Source organism: Octopus sinensis, linkage group LG28 (assembly GCF_006345805.1).
Source record: "Octopus sinensis linkage group LG28, ASM634580v1, whole genome shotgun sequence".
NCBI lineage: Eukaryota > Metazoa > Mollusca > Cephalopoda > Octopoda > Octopodidae > Octopus > Octopus sinensis.
The window spans coordinates 7,559,085-7,565,084 of NC_043024.1; positions in this window are offsets into that span (position 1 = coordinate 7,559,085).

Below are 6,000 nucleotides of genomic sequence, written 5' to 3' on the forward strand. Positions count from 1 at the left end.
CTCTCTCTCCTTTATATTTCTTCTTTTCCTAACTCTCTCTCTCCCTCTCTCTCTCTCTTCTTTATATTTCTTCTTTCCCTAATTTCCTTCTCCTTATCTACTTTTCTCGGGGCACTTTATTGTCTCGCGTAACCACAAAACCAAAGCTGCACGGTTCTACGATTCAAATGTTTCTCAGTAAACAATAGCAACAGGAAATATAAACTTGTCCTACATCGATAATTTCATAATCAAGCCCTGAGTCAACCTTGAACGACCAGATCATCTTCCAACATTAACCGTTTTATCTCTTCTCTTTACTCTCTTTTACTCTTTTACTTGTATCAGCCATGTGACTGCGGCCATGCTGGAGCACCGCCTTTAATCGAGCAACTCGACCCCGGGACTTATTCTTTGTAAGCCCAGTACTTATTCTATCGGTCTCTTTTGCCGAACTGCTATGTGACGGGGACATAAACACACCAGCATCGGTTGTCAAGCAATGCTAGGGGGACAAACACAGACACACAAACATACACGCACACACACACACATATATACGACGGGCTTCTTTCAGTTTCCGTCTACCAAATCCACCCACAAGGCTTTGGTCGGCCCGAGGCTATAGTAGAAGACACTTGCCCAAGGTGCCACGCAGTGGGACTGAACCCGGAACCATGTGGTTGGTAAACAAGCTACTTACCATACAGCCACTCCTTTTTTTTTTCTTCAATTTCTGCAATTTCAACCAATCACTGATGTCTATTGAGGTAAAAAAAACATTCTGTGCCGTATGAATATGTCCCTCGTTTAAGAAACAGATTGGGTTTATTTACATTTGTGAAGAAAAAAAAGATACCCTTTCCCTCACCCTAACCCTAAAACAGATTGAAATGCAATAGATCGATACTAGGGTCATAATTATGGGTGACAATTTCATATGACACCACTAGAAAAACTGCCGTTCAAACCGAAAAGATCCCTTTTCTCTTTAAACACAACGTGTATAAAACCACATTCTTCAAGATGCTCAATTTTAAAGACAGTAGGGTATGATTTCAGAGACGTTTGGCTGCCGTTTCTAACAGATCGAATGCCTCTGTAATAGCCTCCCATATTAGCCTGTTAATGGTTTTGTCCTTATTAAGTTCTGCATTCTAATCCTGCCAGGGTTGACCTCATCTCTCATCTCATAATAGTTTAGGAAGTAAAACACATGGCCAAGATTTAATCCAGAGCTTGCCAACATTTTATAGCTGTCACTCCTTTTTCTCTCTTTTGCAAAAATTTTTCCAATGTTTCCCACCCCTCTTACACTTAATATCAGACCTAAGTAATTTGGTTCCGTGTTTGGGTTTGACGCAGGGGATTATTATTTACCATAACATCATCCTAAAGCTCCATGAGGCTCCGGCAGGGGATGGTGGTGATCCCTGCTGTACTCTTTCACCACAACTTTCTCTCACTCTTACTTCCTGTTTCTGTTGTACCTGTATTTCAAAGGGCCGGCCTTGTCACTCACTGTGTCACGCTGAATATTCCCGAGAACTACGTTAAGGGTACACGTGTCTGTGGAGTGCTCAGCCACTTACACGTTAATTTCACGAGCAGGCTGTTCCGTTGATTCGGATCAACCGGAACCCTCGTCGTCGTAACCGACGGAGTGCTTCCATCATTCTACTATCTATCTATCCGCTCAGTCGAAGTTGATTCCCGGTCACTCGATGGATCAGTGTCCTCCAGTCAGTTCTATCCTGGGCCACTTCTTTCAGATTGGCTATGTCCATTCCGGTTTCACTCTTGATGGTGTCAAGCCAGCGGGTTCTTGGTCGGCCTCTTCCTCTCTTGCCACTGACCATTCCGAGCATGATGTCCTTCTCCAGGGATTTTCTCCGCATAATATGACCAAAATATGCCAATCTATGCTTGGTGATCCTAGCTTTTAGCGACATTTTCGGCCTGATCTGCTTAAGAACTTCTCCATTGGTCGGCCTCGCTGTCCATGGAATTCTACAGTAAACTTAAATGGTATTCGTTTAGCTTTTACTAGTTTCAGCCTTTGGACTGAGGCCAAGCTGGGGCACTGCCTTGACAGGTTTTTAGTCGAACAGATCGACCCCAGGATATATATTTTAAAGCCTAGTACTTTATATTGCCTAACCAGTAAGTTACGAGAACGTAAACACACCAACACCGGCTGTTAAGCGGTGGTGACACACACACACACACAGAGGCATTCACACACAACACACACACTCACTCACACACACACACACTCACACTCACACACTCACACACACACACACCACACACACACACACTCACACACTCACACACACACACACACACACACACACACACACACACACACAATGGGCTTCTTTCAGTTTCCGTCTACCAAATCCAATCACAAGGCTTTGGTAAGACCAAGGAGAAGACACTTGCCCAAGGTGCCATGCAGTGGGACTGAACCCCGAACTATATAGTTGGGAAGCGAACTTCTTACCACACAGGCACGCCATCTTTTACTTGTTCCAGCCATTGGACTACGGCCATGCTGGGGCACTGCCTTGGAGAGTTTAATTGAACAAATTGATCCTAATACTTTTTTTATTTTCAGAGTTTGGCCCTTGTTCTCTTGGGTCTCTTTTTGTCGAACTGCTGCTTTATGAGGATGTAAACAAACAATCACCGGTTGTCAGATGGTGGTGTGGAAAGCAAACAGAGCCGGCTCAGCAATAAATCATAGGCTGATTTATTGACAGCAAGCCACAACGTACATGTGATCTTTGCAGTGTGGGGTCGCGCATTGTCCTGATGAAACATCACTTCTTTTCGATTCACTAAAGCGGGTCTTTTTTTCTTCAAAGCTTGGTTCAAACGCTCTAATTGCTGACAGAAGACTTGAGCATTGATTGCTGCATTAGGTGGTAACAATTCAAAGTGAATTACACCTTTGCAATCCCACCAGATATAGAGAAGAACCTTTTTCCCATGAAGTTCCCTTCTCAGTTGTGGTTAAGCATTTTCCCTTTTATCAAACTACTGTTTACGATGTTTAACATTTTGATAGAAGATCCATTTTTCATCACCAGTCACAAGTCTATCCAAAAAGGGTGAAATGAGTTCATGAGAATGTAGAGAAGAGCAGATGTCAACTCAGAATTTGCAGTTGCTTTCGGACAATTCATAAAGCACTCATTTTCCAAGTTTAGGAACCTTTCCAAGTTGTTGAGATGACAATGAACAGTTGTATGGCTTGAACTAAGCTTTATTGCCAATTCTTCAACTGATAATGCAAGATTTTCTTCAAGTAATGCCTCAAGGAGCTTATCATCAAACTCAACTGGACGTCCTATTCGATCTTTATCTCCAAGGCTGAAATCTCCGCTTCTGAATTTTGCAAACCATCTTCTGCAAGTTCTTTCATTCAAGCATTCTTTCCCCTAAACTAAGTGTATGTTTTGAGTCGCTTCGGCTGCAGGGTTTCCGTTTTTGTACTCATAAAGCATTATGTGCCTCAAATGCTCTTTGGATACTTCTATGTTAGAAAGGGTTTTAATCAAAGAAATTTTAATTCTATTATTCTGTAACATAATATTTAATTAGTTTAAATATACACAAATGCGTAAAAATAATTTTTAATTCCATTAGACATTCTAAAACACTATTAAATTTCATTCAATTTTTAAAAAGGCAAAATTGGACAGAACTTATGGGATAACCTGATATATAATGATTATAATAAAAGTTGACAATTTTTTTTATCTTATTGGACGTTGCCAGCCTCCCCTGGCACCTGTGCTGGCGGCACGTAAACAGCAACATCTGTATGTAGTCGATGCCAGCACCGCCTTGACTGGCTTCCGTGCCAGTGGCACATAAAATGCACCAACCGATCGTGGCTGTTACCAGCCTCACCTGGCACGTAAAAAGCACCATCCGTACATGGTCGATGCCAGCGCCGCCTTGACTGGCTCCCGTGCCAGTGGCACATAAAAAGCACCAACCGATCGTGGCCGTTGCCAGCCTCCCTTGGCACCTGTACCGGTGGCACATAAAAAGCACCCACTACACTCACGGAGTGGTTGGCGTTAGGAAAGGCATCCAGCTGTAGAAACACTGCCAGATCAAACTGGAGCCTGGTGCAGCCTCCTGGCTTCCCAGATCCCGGTCGAACCATCCAACCCATGCTAGCAGGGAAAACGGATGTTAAACGATGATGATGATGATGATTTATTTTGTAAACAAATTATACAATATTACATAAGCATTTTACAATGTTTCTTTCTTTTCTGGAAACTTGCTGTGTACCAGCAGCTGATGGCTTGTGGACCGGCACTGGTCCATGGACCACAGCTTTGTGTAGCACTGGATTAACTCTATCCTTATCATCAAGAACGGTTGCTCTACTAGGCTTCCATAGATTTTACTGACTCCAGTTTTTCATGCTTAGAACTTTGGTTGACTCAAAGATAAGACACAGTACAAAGCAGTTTTCGGATCTTTTCGTTTTGAAAGGCAGTTTTTTCTAGCAGTGTCATATGAAATTGTCACCCATAATTATGACCCTAGAATCAATCTATTGCATTTCAATCTGTTTTAGGGTTAGGGTTAGTTATGGTTAGGGTTAGGGGTGGGGGAAGGGTATCTTTTTTTCTTCACAAATGTAAATAAACCTAATCTCTTAAACGAGGGACATATTCATACGGCACAGAATGTTTCTTACCTCAATGGACGTCAGTGATTGGTTGAAATTGCAGAAATTGAAGAAAAACAACAAATATCTTACAAACTATAGAATTTTCTCAATAAAGCCAAGAGTTTGTGTTTGTCCCCCACCCCCCAACATCGCTTGACAACTGATGCTGGTGTGTTTACGTCCCCATAACTTAGTGGTTCGGCAAAAGATACTGATAGAATAAGTACTAGGCTTACAAAGAATAAGTCCTGGGGTTTATTTGCTTGACTAAAGGCGTTGCTCCAGCATGGTCACAGTCAAATGACTGAAACAGGTAAAAGAGTAAAAGAGTATGGTTTATTATTGTTTACACTTTGAATTGCAAATATATTTGTCGACACCAAAACCTTTTAAGTGTTTCAGGCCTCTAATCCAGGTCTTAATCTGGTTTTGTCCAAAGCATTTAACCTCCATCACAATATTAGGTCATGTAGTTAGATAAAGATCTTCATGAGTTTACATTAATTATCTGTCCTATTTATTCCTAAATTGTGCCACAAACTAAGGTGGGGGAGATGGTAGAATAGCTACTGTATCAGACAAAATGCTTTGTGGTATTTCATCAATCTATATGTTTTGAGTTCAAATTCCACCGAGGTCGACTTTGCTTTTCATCATTTTGGGGGTCGATTAAATAAGTACCAGTTGCATATTGGGGGTCGATGTAATTGACTAACCCTCCCCTCCCCACAAATTCAGGCCTTGTACTTAAGGTAGAAAGGATTATTATTATTATCATTAAGATTTTTGTTTGTTCCTTCTCGAGCCATTCCTGGCCCATAAGGGCTGGTTTCCTGGTTTCCTTGGCATATAGGTTCCCCACCTGGACGGGGCGCCAGTCCGTTGCAGGTGAGCTACAAGATGCGGGAGGAAAGAGTGAGAGAAAGTTGTGGCGAAAGAGTCAGCAGAAGTTCACCATTACCTTCTGCTGGAACCGCGTGGAGCTTAGGTGTTTTCGCTTATAAACACACACATCGCCCGGTCTGAGATTTGAACTCGCGATCCCTCGATAACGAGTCCGCTGCTCTAACCACTAGGCCATGTGCCTCCACATTATTAAGATTAGTGATTGGTAGAAGAGACAATATTCTTGGGGAGGCCCTGTGCATCAAAGACAAGCCACTCTCTTCTGGAGAACTTTTCGCCCAAGACTGACAGATAACATCCAGAAATCCTTAGCCTCACAGTGCTATGAGGGAGCATTGCCAGTCTAAGATAAACTCTATGGGCATGGAGGTGCCATCAACCAAGCATGTCCGAGATGTGCTCAGGGCAATGAA